The sequence below is a fragment of the Halichoeres trimaculatus genome, unplaced genomic scaffold, assembly GCF_033239565.1.
Source record: "Halichoeres trimaculatus isolate MK-OKI-2021-1 unplaced genomic scaffold, fHalTri1.1 fHalTri1_scaffold_3, whole genome shotgun sequence".
In the NCBI taxonomy this organism is placed as follows: Eukaryota; Metazoa; Chordata; class Actinopteri; order Labriformes; family Labridae; genus Halichoeres; species Halichoeres trimaculatus.
Genome location: NW_027437181.1, coordinates 4451591 through 4464910, shown reverse-complemented (window position 1 = coordinate 4464910; position 13320 = coordinate 4451591). Strand labels below are relative to the sequence as shown.

At 39.0% G+C, this 13320-nt stretch overlaps 1 protein-coding gene across 10 annotated transcripts in view; it reads right to left on the bottom strand.

Annotated features, from left to right (window-relative positions):
• nav2a (neuron navigator 2a) overlaps positions 1 to 13320 on the bottom strand; it is a 178210-nt gene that overhangs the window by 50828 nt on the left and 114062 nt on the right. The window lies entirely within an intron of this gene.

The following is a 13320-nucleotide window of genomic DNA, read 5'->3' as shown; positions in this document are numbered from 1 at the left end:
TATGTGTGTGTGTGTGTGTGAGAGTGTGTGTGTGTGTTCTGGGAGGCTGAGGGGGACAGGAAGCCCAGCCAGTTGGCAAACATCACTCTGAAAGAGGACCAGAGGGTGGCCGATGGTGATGGCCAGGGTTGGCTGCACCAGTGGGACACACACTTATCCTCACACACTCACACACACAGAAAAGCAGAACAAAACTCCTCAAATCAGTTCAGTCCAGACCAAAAACACAAACATCTTGAGTATAAAATCTGTATCACACGTCTCCATCCTGGCTCACAAAGGAAGGCGTCAGTCAAACTGTCCCTGTCTGTGTTTATCAGGCTGTTGATCATTGTTCACCAATGAAGCGATGCATTTTAAGATGCTTCAGAGCCAAAGATAAAATGCTTGAGATGATGGAGTTTGGTGAAACAATGATAGATAAAAAGCAGTGATCCAATCCAGGTGTTGGTTCCAGCATAGACTCGTAAAGTTTGATCAGGTATCAGCAGCAAGGGGCCAATCTACTGGTCAGATCTATGCTCTTCTGTGTAAGTTTGAAGGTATAAGGTATATATAAACCCAGCTGCACTCTCCAATCTTCATCTCCCCTCAGCCTCAACATCCCCCCAGCCCACTGGGCCCAGAGCCCTCAGTCACCCTGGTCCCCGTCTCTGGAACTCCCTTCAACCGGACATCCGAGATAATGACTCATTGACTATTTTCAAATCCCACCCCAAAACCATCTATTCTACTCAAACTGACCGTCCTCATCCATCTTATCCTTTAAATCTATTTCTTTTTAACATTTTATCCATTTTTCTTTTTAATTTTGGTTGAAATTCTTTTGGACTCCGCTTTGAAAAGCGTCCTTGGGCGTCTTAAAAGGTGCCTTGATATAAAATATACCATTATTATTGCTAAATGTGAAAGTTTAATACCTCACTTATCCCAGGCTGAAGTTAAAAGTTAAAATGAAATTTCTGTTAGTGTTTAAATAATGTTTTTTATTCCAGCTAGGGATGGGTACCTTTCACATTTGAAATATTACAGTACCAATACACGGTACCTGGCGATCGTATCAGTACTCAATGGTACCAAGTTTTGGGACTTTTGTGTGTTTATGTGGTTAAAAAATGTTAATTTTTCTAATGATAAAATCTTAAAGTTTTTCAATATAACATATCTATTTCTCCACACAGGAGGTCCTCGACTTACGTCGTTTTGACTAGGGGTTCACCAATCACAATTTTCTGGATGAATACTGGTTTTTATTTTTTATAACTGACAGCATATACCTTCAATGTTCCAATCTTATTTTATTGAAAATCATTGAACAATACCTGCGAAACAATAATATCTTTATGTTTTAACTTAAACAATTAAGTGTCCTGAGTTTTAGGTCTCAGAGCGAAAAGCAACAATGGCTGGCTGTCTGACCTTCCTGGAGGTTTATAAGATCACTTTCACATGTAAGGATGAAAATGAAAGAAATTAGCTTGTCTAGTTTTAACTTTATGACACCAATAAATATATGTACATAAGAAAATAGAGAAGGTTTCAAAGTTACGCCGCTCTGTTTGTAAGCTAGTTTTTGACACAGAGTGCGAATGAATACGCCGTTACACAGTGCTACGCGGTCATCAGCATCGTCCACTTTGTCTCTATTTCGTCTAATTTATCATACCGTATTATATTACATTATTTTTTTATTGATATGTCTATTTTAATTGTCTGTACTGTTTTCCCATGCATGTGAAGTGTAATACATGTATTTGGATAGTCATTCAGAGATTTATGTATAAACTTGCAATGCTGTGTTCGTGTCCAGTAGTAAAATTGCCTACTCCTCTACTCCCTCACAGTCACAAGGATGTGTTTAGGTACCTTAACCTGGTATCTTTTGATTTTACTTGAATTAGTACAACAGACCGAATTCAGTCGGTACCTAGAAAAGTATCTGATCTGGTACCCATCTTTAATTCCAGTTTGGTTTACAAAGTTAGAAAGACCTGAAGTTGTCAACACATAGTTTTCAGTTTCATCTTGTATGTCCTGTATATCCTGTATATTTTAAGCAGGATTAAACAGGAAATACGTCAATGCAGCAGACACATATGCAGCAAGTGCAAATGCAACATTTAACATTTTAAGTTTGTCAATCTTTGAAAAAGCATATTTTCTGTAAACTTTGTAAACAATACTGTTTTATAAGAAAATACTTGAATAATTCGGAATCAAATTTCAGTTGATGGGCACCTGATTTGTTGATAGTATAAAAGTAGATTTTTCTCTTGAAAAAAGAAAAAAAAACTTGGAGCAGATGACACATCTTTTACACTCTCTTGTCTTTATGTGCATGTTTGCATAAGTAATCCAAAAGTAATTAAAAGTAATCAAGTACATTACTTTAATATTGTGATACTTAGAGTAAGTTACTGATTACCCAAACCATCTGACGATTATCAAACTGCAGACAACTTATTTACTTGACATTGATTGTGCACTTTAAAAATTTGAGGAAAGTTCTTAAAGGATCATTCCAAAAATTAGCAAAAAGATCTGCCTTATTACGGCTGTCAAATGAAAAAAGTTTTTATCAACCACTTGGACTTTAAAGAAAGATTTATAGATGAGCAAATGCAGCATGTTAAAGAACAACAACATCATGATGAAGGTTTTAGAATAAAGGCAACAAAAATCACTGATCTCCACTCCTCCATCCCAGATCCAAAGCCAGATACAGTCAGATATATTTCCAGCTTCAGACAGTCAGCCTGTTAACAACCTGACACACTCAGAAACACACACACACACACACTCACATTAAGACAACATGACTTCCTCATGTCTTCACGCAGAATAAATCAAACAGCAGCAGAGTTGAAAGCATCCGTGGAGCAGACAAGCCGAGAGGTGCTGATAGATTTAGAGTGACCACAGCCGTCTCAGCTCGTACACACAGCCACAGGGGGAAAGTCCCAGACACACACACATGTATACACACTCTCAAACACAAACAAATGCACAGGAAGAAAGATGTAAAGTCACAAACCCATGAATGCTTCCTCAAAACGAGCTGGACTGAAGTTTAACTGACACACTTCTGCACACACACACACACACACATCTACCTGCTCAGGGTGCCTGGGTTGCTGTGGGAACTAGAGCGCTGCGGGAAAATGCCGAGCTGGACTGAGAGCTTCATGACTTCATGCCGCTGAGAGAGTCCACACAGAGCCAAAAACCTGTATCTTTGTCTAACTCTGGTCCTGGCAGCGTTCCTAGATGGAGCTCCTTTGTCGCCCGCTGCACTGATGCTTCATCCCCCGGGCACAGTTAGACTCTCTCTGGACTCGCTGAGAGAGGAGCTGACTAACAGAGGGGGGGTCAGAGGAGGGAAGGACCTGCCCTGTTGCTGGTAACACGAGCCTCCCCCCTGGGACTGTTAACCACTTCACTGCTGCAGCCGCACCACTAATCGAGCACACAGAGACACACACTAACACACCCCGAGCTCTAAATAAGCCACTTCAGCCCAACGCGAATCAAACAGAAACACAAGTCGAAGCCACATGATCACAGACAGAAAAGGAGCATCCTCGCCCTCTGTTGCTTTTTCCTCTGAGTGTTTCCCAGCTCTGGTTTGTGTGTGTGTGTGTGTACAAGACTGCAATTTCCCAGACAGATCCACCCTGACTAACTGACAAGCCAGTGCTAATTAGAGATCAGGCCAAGCGGCGTGGCCCAGCCCACAGCCTCCTGCTGGCACAGCAACCCGCCTGTTAACAACCGCCGAGGCCTTTACGGCCAATCACAGGAGACGGAGACCTGAGCCGCGGCCTCTCATGGGAGGAAGTGGTGCCAAAGCGAAGCCAAAAACTAATGGATCATTTCACTGAAGGGAAACTTTTTACTCCTCCTCTCCAAGGTTGGGTTCACCTCTCAGAAAGGCCGTGAATAAAGGAGTTTTCAGGACGTTTTCTCCCTCCTGGTGACCGGGGCAGGAGGCTGTAATCCCATTTCCTCTTTTGACCTAATCCTGGCAGATGATCGTTCTGATTCTGTCTATTTAAAGGACGTTACTCTCTGCCTCTGCTACCAAATAAAAACAGTGCTGGACTTCTATACAGTCTTATTTAGTCTCTTCTCATTAAAGCTCCAGTGAGAATCTTCCAGTTTGTGTCGACTTTGGTGCCCCCTGTTGACAAAGCGGAACCTTTAATCTCTCTGCTGTCCTGTTTTCTCACACTTAACCTTAAAATGTACAAGAAAAAAACAAACCAGTTTCAGCAACAAGTGGTCCTTTAACTTGTCTGACACCTACCCCCCACCACAGGTTTCAAACATTAAAAACAGGAGTATCAAAATCATAAATCTTGTTGCTGATTGATTTGTTTGTTTTGGTAAGTCTTTAAGAAGAATCTTTTTTTACTTTCAGCCTCACAAATTGGGGAATTAAAAACCCTCATGGAAGCTTTAAAGATACAGCGTGAAGACAAATGAATATCTAGCATCTATAAGCGACCATGGCGTTGGTTGATCCTCTGTTGTCTAGTTTTTGCCGTTACCACCGATCCAAACTCCTCTGCAACTTCTCTCAGCTTCATGTTGTTTTCTAATCACTGTGTTTTGGACTCCAACCCACTGAATACAAACGTGTGTTGCCTTTGCAGGTTTGTCTGTTTTTTTGCTGCCATAAACATGTAGGATGGTGTCCTCTGTGCTCCTCATTTCATGTTTACAAAAGTACTTTTGTTCCTAAATACTAAAATCTGCTTAGAGAGTGCCAAAAATTGATTGATGGATTGAGCTACATCTTCACTTCAGCATCAGCACCAGTATTATTCTCTTCCTGATCAGTCAGCAGATTTGGGAGCCTCATAGGAGATTTAAAGGTACAGTGCAGAGATATGTCAATACAAAGCAAGATCCAACCAAGAGAGACAGGAAAAAGTTCCCTAGGACCAAAACTATAGTGCGTGACCCTCTTTTTTCAAGTTCTTACCATCAGAAACTTCTGTCAATGCAAATTCCCATTTTCTCAAAAAGCAAACAATTTGCCTCTTGTTAAATAAAAAATTGTGTATGGTCCAGGGGCGGCGTCATGGGTGGACCCAACAGTCCCCTGCCCACCCACTTTCTGGCATTCTCACCTCAAATTTTTCTTTGGAAAAATATATTTTTCTTTCATTCATTCTTTCTATCTTTCTTTCTTTGAGTTGTAAAGAGAAATATCATAGAATTTTGTCACTTTACACCCTTCTTGTTTTGGTTTGATGCCTTATCTATGAAATGAGCCAAGTTTGGTAATTTCTTAGCCTGTTAGTAAAGAAGTTATAAATCATTCAGCCTCATGTTAAAAGATGTAGATTTTTGTCTTTTATTTAACTGTGGTTAATGTTGCGACACACTTCATTGGTGCGTTACAGCATCAGCCTTTGGCCGATACCATTAAGAGCCATTGCCGTCTGATGGACTAAAATTTAAAGGATCAAAAAGCAGCCAAATCTGTGTTAAAAATATTTATATAGTAGGAGTTATTTACAAACTTTTGTAAATTAAAGCCCACCCAAATTTGGTTTGGCCCACCCAAAATTTAACTCCTGGCTCCATCCCTGGTCTGGTCACATATTTTTTTCATCTAAAAAAACATTTTAGTGAAACTTCTTTATTATTATTTTTTTAAAATCTAATTCAAGGTTAATATTCTGGTGATTTTACAATAATTTAAACATGTTTATTAATATCATATTCAAGTGATATCAAGTCTTTTCCTCCAAGTGCTGCTAGAAAAAAATACTAAAAACTGCAGTTTTAAGTCTTTTTGGAAAGCACTACAACAATAACACACAAAAATGAAACAAAAATTAGTTGAAGGTCTGAGTGACTGGACACAGCAATGGGATCTTATGGATACTGATGCTCAGCCTGGACTAACTGGTGATGTGAGGAGTTCACTGATCCAGGAAAAACCCTCCTGAAGAAGTGAAGCTGCAACAAAAGCTGCAAGAAACACCATGTTTGTTCAAGTTTTAAAATACTGATGAATTTTTCAAAAATTGTCAAAGCAAGATCAAGGAAAATAGAAGAGAAGAAGACAAGCGATAATAATTAGCATAACATGAGAATGTCCGGGCTGCTTCCGGCTCTTGTTAGCATCTTTTTGCTTTTGAGTTGCACTCTTATTCTCAAAGCTTGTAGTTTATCTTTAAGAAAACAAGAAAAGCATCCGTGAAGTTTAATCTTGATTGCAAGATACTTTAGATTCTGAAAATTCTGCTTCTCACTCTTGAGTCATGTTCCTTTTCTTTCCTCCAGATTTTCTCTCTGCTGCTCGCTGCTCTTTGGTCTGACTCTTTAAATCAGCTGGAGTGTGTAGTTAAAACTCGACAACCCTTTCATTTAACAGGTTGACATGAAGTTTCACTCCCTGGCTGGCTGGAGAGGCTAAGAGGCCAATAAAGCAGTCAGAGAGGACAGTAATGAAAAGAGAAAAGTGACCCAAATCAAGACATTCCTCAGGGGAACCTCGTCTCTCGGCGCGTTCCTTAAAAAGCTTTCTGCTTTCTCAAAGGGGTCAGAGTTCAGAGGCCAAACCTCCAGATCTTCCTTAAAGAGGAGCACAGGGAGGGGGGGGCGGGCAGCTTTGTGGGTCAGCCAATAGGAGCGTCTGAATGCGTCCTGAGAAAAAGGCTGTGTTGTGTTTGTTTTACTTTTCTTTGGTGCGTCCCAGGGGATTGCGGTCGGTCCACGGCCTGGTTAGCCCTGCAGTACTGTAACCCCCAGCCCCCCCCCGTGCTGAATAAACCCCGTCTGACTCTGGCACATGCACACAGGATCCGTGCCGCAGGAATATACACACAGACGCTCAGCCACAACAGAGCTGTGAAGCAGAAGTAAGGGGATTTCCTGTGTGAGAGGGGCGACTACTGGTCCCCTCTCTGCAGCTGGATCGTATAACCCCAAATCTCCATCTCTGTCCTCAAAGACTGACAGATGAGGAGGATTTACAGAGTCCAAACCCTCAAACCCTCAGGCGTGCTGGGGGTGCAGGAGGCAGCGTGGACAGGTTGACGGTTGATGTGTGTGTACACAGACAGCACGCAGTGTCATGACTTTACCTCTGATACCGGCACCTTCAGAGAGATGCAAAACACGTCATACAGAACGTGACAACAAGATCACGCTTCAACATGTTTATCAGGTTTCAGTGGAATTAGACCTGATGATTACGTCTTGATGATTACGTCTTGATCCAAAGCCAAGCGATGATACAAACTCACACTTCAGACACTTCAACACTCTCAATTCATCCTTGCATTCGTGCTAATAGTTAGTAAATGTACGGTGGCCAGCAGGGGTCAGCTGATTTGCAAAAGTAACAAGACAGCACAAGTTAAGAGGATAGTTATCCAAACTGACACAGAAAAGTTGTGAGTCAGTAATTATTGTTTTCCTTTTTTACCTTCAGCTGGGATAAATATAGCTTCAATGCTAACGTTATTGATTCATTAAGCTTAATATAAGATGATTTATTTGTCTAGTAAATGGAGAAATATAAGTACTACAAAGGATATCACAGGCATTTACTTACTTTCACAACTTTTCTGTGTCTGTCAGGATAACTAACCTTTTTTAACTTCTGTAGTGGCTGTACTTCCGTTGTGTTGTGGCGTTTGTACGGTGGCCCAAAGAGCTCACAGCACTGCAACTTAAGAAAACACATGCAAAAAAACAAAACACAAGAAAATTAAGAATCAATTTGAAAACATGTGCGCAGCATTTAGAAAAACGTGCTACAAAGAGCACATAAGGGAAATGTTTCCAGAGGACACTTAAAAGTGATGCACATGTCCCGACATGCTTGTTGTTGACGTGTATTTTCAGTCACAGCTTTATTATGGTTTTCTTTCCACCTCTGTGTAGGAAAATGAGATAAAAGTAAGTGTTTTTGACATGTGCATCACTTTTAAGTGTCCTCTGGAAACACTTCTGTTGTTTTGCAGTCTTTTTGCAGAGCGTTTTTCTAAAGTGTTGTGGTCTTTGCTGCATGTTGTCCAAATTCTGTGCACGTGTTGTCAAATTGATGATGATTTCTTGATTTGCTTGTGTTTTGTCTTTTTGCATGTGTTTTCTTAATATGCAGCGCTGTGAGCTCTTAGGGCCACCGTACATTTGCATTTGTGCACTGCAAAAAACTGAAATCTTGTTGAGTATCTTTGTCTTATTTCAATAGAAAATGTCTTTTTTGACTTAATATGAGCCACATTCACCTGATCAGTCCAGAAAAATGTCTTGTTTCAAGTTGTTCAAAGACAAAAATGAGGTCCGAATTGCTCGTAACAAAAAAAAAAAAAATTAAATTTAAAAAAATTGCCAATGGTATAAGAAAAACTTTCTAGAAATTTTGCTTGAAACTAGAATAATGTCTTAATTCAAGTAACTTTTCTCTTGTTACAAGAAATTAAGACCTCATTTTTGTCTGTAAATAACTTGAAATAAGACATTTTTTTCTGGACTGGTTATTTTGCAGTGTGTTGTTGCTTTTGCAAAGGACACACATGGGCCACCGTATAAATGCTCTGTAATGCCGCTAAATGCGCCACTTTGCAGCTCTTTCTGCACCAAGTGACATCACAAATAAGAGATGAAAGAAAAACACAGAAAGGACAGAAAGCAGCGAGCTTGGACAGGCCACAAACTCACATGCAAATCTGGATTTTTATGGCATCAACAGAAATATCCTCAGGTTCCATTAAGTTGTTCTTCCAGTTTTATTGTCCTGAGAAACATTCAGATTTATCACATCGGTAACTGAATGAGCTGCTGCTCGCTGCCTGAGGGTCGGAAAAATTGATCCCACAGTTTGAAGTCTGATGAAAACAAGAAGGCTGTTTGGATCAGATCATAAAACCTGCGCTTGTCATGATTCAGTTCCCAAAACAAGAAAAGAGGAAGATTTCTGCAAATGTAAAGTGGAGTATCTGATGAAGAAGCAGCACAGAGGCCGCTGTGAAGGGACTCGGCACATTCCAGGCAGAAGACCAGGAGCCGTGTGGTGCAGAAATGACACAGCTGTCCCTCCGCTGACGAGAAACGACGGGACTCACGCTGAGGAATCTGTCTGTCTGTCTGTCTGCCTCTCTCGTGTCTGCTCCCTTTGTCTCCATCCTTGGGAAAACACTGGTTATCTACACTCGGAGCATTTATCAAAGCATTTAGATCCCTCTGGCTGCCTCCCTTTCACACACACTTCCTTTGACTCGTCCCTTTTCTATCTGCCTCTCTGTTTGATGTGTAAACACACACTCCTTTATATCTGACCGACTGACCCGGATCCGGCGTATAAAACCAAACCAAACTCTTCACACATGTGACACGCATGGCTGCTCGCAGGCACGCGTCCCTGCAGCCCTGCAGCCTCTCTGAGCCCCACATGAGGAATTTCTCACATTCACGCAGAAATACTCAAACACACGCTGCACACACACCAAACTATCATCAGTGCATTGCTAAAATTAAACACCTGTGGTCCACAGAGCAGGTTCAGGAGATCCCTGCAGGCCACATTAGACAGAATTACAGGATGTGTGAAAGAGCGGCTGCAACATGACAGTAAACTTTGCCTAGACTTCGTCTTTTTTGTGCTCATATGGTCTGAAAGTGTCTCCAGATGATAGATGATCCACTTTAAGGAAATCAAACACTTTCAGGAGTTTCCTCTCTCAAAATTGAGCCACTTGTTTTTGTTAGCTTTGTTGAAATGTCTCACAGATGCCTCGATGCTAACACAACAAAAACCTCAATCACCTGAAAGTCTAGACTTCTTAAAATCAAACATTGAGCGTTTGCTATGAAGTATTTAGCTTGTATTATCATTAAACGGCCAACATTAGACACAAGGTTCAAATAAATGTTCATAAAAATAGACAAATATAGTTTAAAAGCAACAAAACAAAGTTAAAAAGAGAAATCAAAGTTTTGCAATATTTAAGTCATCCTTCCTAAGACATCCTAAGGCTTTAAAAAGGAAGTTGAATCATAAATTACTGAATTACTAAGCTGAAATCATATAAAGCAACTGTCCTGTAAAACAATGCAACAGTTTTTGTCTCAGGACAAATTTCACCACTGTTTTGATGCCATATAGCAAAGAGAAAAAAATCGGAAAGCAAGTGTTTTTGCCTTATTTTTAAGATTAAAAAAAAGTCTGATTTCAATTTTTTTTTCAAAATTTTAAAAATTAACAAAATTTGCAAAATTAAAAAAATAAATATTTGAAATGTGCAAAAAAAATCCCCCAAAATCAAATTCCAAGTATTTGCCAAAATGTCATATATTTACAATAAATAAATAAATAAATAACTAAAAACAAATAAATTGTGGCTTTTGAAAATTTGTTAACATTTAAAGATTGAGGTTTTTTTTTTAAATGGAACCTAATGGATTTTAAATATTTTGCAAAAATTTCCAGAAATTCAAAAATTTTCATTAATTTGTTTAACATTCAAAAATTGGTAAAAATTACAAAAAAATTGCTTAAATTTCAAAAATTCTTCAAATAATTTGGATTTTTTTTGTTAATTTGGAAAAATGTCAAAAAAAATTAAATTACAAAAATATTGCAAAAATTTTAAAAAAATTGCTTAAATTTCAAAAGAATTTGAAAGCTTTATTGCAAGATGTGAGCTATATTTCGTTCAACAAAATGTTTACCTTTGACTTTATTTAGTGTCAATGTCTTCAATCAATAATACCCTCTGTAAGAAAAATAAAAAATATTTTTATAACAATATATTTTTAAAGCTACAAGAAGCCACTGCAAAGGAGTCAAAGGGCCACATGAGGCTCTAGAGCCGCAGGTTGAAGACCCCTGCTTTAAGGCATGAAGCGTCTTGCACGCAGACGTCTGTCCCCACACATCCTGAAAATGTGGATCCTCACTTTAAACCCTCAACCTGCTCGACCCCGCTGACTCCCTGACTTCCCACCCAAACGGAAAACATCAGTCAGGGAGGATTATTAAAACTTACCCAGAGCTGGGAGCTCCACAAACCACTCACTGCAGAGGAAATAAAGTCCATGCTCTCTCCATCTACTGCTTCCTCCTGCTGGACCCAGATCAGAATCCAGACCGGACCAGCGATGTGGGACTGATCCTCTGACCTCTGAGCTTCCCTTCAGAAGCAGCTGGCTCTGTGGTTACAGCTCCGCTGGCTGACGCTTGTATACTTTTGCAATCAAGTCGTCCAAGTTTCTGATCCAACCTTTGTCGGATATCGAGCTGTTTTTTTCCTCTGAGTACGCCTCGTTGCTTTCAGCCGAGCATTAAAGCAAATAAACCGGACAAAAACAGGAAAAGGCAAACAGGCTTGAGCAAATAGAAGGACTGAGAGTGAGGACAAAGATCAGCAGAGAGATGTGGATGCTGGAGCTGCGCTGGTTGAGTGGAAAAAAAGAGCATGTGTGGGAGAAAACCCCTTCAGCTACCTGACGGGGAGCCCCACCCTGTGTTTGAGTGTTTGTGTGTGTGTTTATGTGTGTGTGTGTGTGTGTGTGTGTGTGTGTTTCTGAGGGGTGAGACAGGTGTGCTTGTTAAAGACCACAGGGGGGAAGATGGTCTGCTGATACCGTCTCTATGGCAACAACAACAAAATTTCTCTCTGGATACAGTCTGTGTTTCTCTCCTCTCTGATCAGACCTTCAGATTTCCTGCAATCGATTCTTTCCCTTTCTTTCCATCGAACATCTGAGACCCTCAGCTGTGATTAACTTGCTCTCCTCCCACATGCATTTCTGCTTAATGAGCTGCACTGAAAAAAATTACCTAACCAAGAAGCTAAGTCTGCAACAGGAGCCTTTCAAGAGGTTATGTTGTGAAAGTCGTCCAAAATTCAGCCTCATCTTTGCTGATTACGTGATTTTTAGGCTTGGTGTGAAACATTGTGACACCTCCACTGGAAAAACTGAAATCTTAACAAGTTTTCCTGTTTTATTTTCAGTCAAAAAGCCACATTCACCTGACCAGTCCAGAAAACATCTTATTTCTTGTTGTCATGTTTCAAACAATAGCGCTACTTTATACTGTGCTGATAAATACCTTACCAGGTTGCGTTGTATCCAGTAAAAAGTGGACTTTGGGACAAGTTGAAAACACAATATGAAAGTCTACAAATCCACCTGTAATATGCAAAAAACACCAGGACTGCTTCGATTTCAAGAAGTGTTTCTACATGTAACAGTAGCATGTTGGTTTCACCATATCCAGAGTTGCTAAAGTGAATTTGGATAATATTTGCAAAAAACATGCAATATTATGATAATATGATATGATAAATATATTATAAATAGCTATTATGAATAAATAACATTTGCAAAAAATCATGTAATATTATAATTAAATTATATTATTTTATAATTATATTATATGATAAATGTATTATAAATAACTATTATGAATAAATAATATTTGCAAAACAATCATGTAATATTATAATAATATTATATTATAAATATATAATAAATATCTATTACAAATAAATAATATTTGCAAAAACATGCAATATTATAACAATATTATATGATAAATATATTATTAATATCTATTATAAATCAATAATATTTGCAAAAAATCATGAAATTTCAGTTAGTTCCAAAATTTTTCAAGAATTTTGAAATTTTAAAAATGTGCAAAAAATAAAAAACAAATTAAAATGAGCTTTTTTTTATTGTAAACAAAATACAATATTTTCCAAATTAAAAAAAATATCTAAAAATGCAGAAGTTCCAAAAGTTTTTAAATTTGCAAAAGTTTCAAAACTTTGCAAAATCTTCAAAAAAAATATATATATATATATAAATATTTTTTTTCTTAATTTTAAAAATTGGCAAATAAAATGGCAAAAATTAAAGAAAATAATTTTATGCAGAAAATTACAACAGTGGTTTCAAAATCTACCTAAGAGACTGAGATTTAGATTTTTTTGCAGTGTAGTCGGAGGAGTATCATGCAGCAGCTGGGCCGTGTGGGTGTGTGTAGGAGCATCATTAACTCCAGAACAACTCTGACCTTAAATCTTGAAACAAGCAGCCGCAGATTGTGGGTCAGACTGCCACAGACTGCTGCAGCGCGCCCCAGAACGCCTCCATGGACTGCCTTCATTATAACACACACATACACACACACACACACTTACACACAAACACAGTTTCCACTGGGACACAGCAGGAACGCTGCTTTCAGCATGAACAAAGCTCGGAGGCATTTCTGGTGTTTAGTATTCCGGTGGAGTCAAAGGCTGAGTGAGACTATCTGTGGAAAAGTGTCGAGTTGCATTA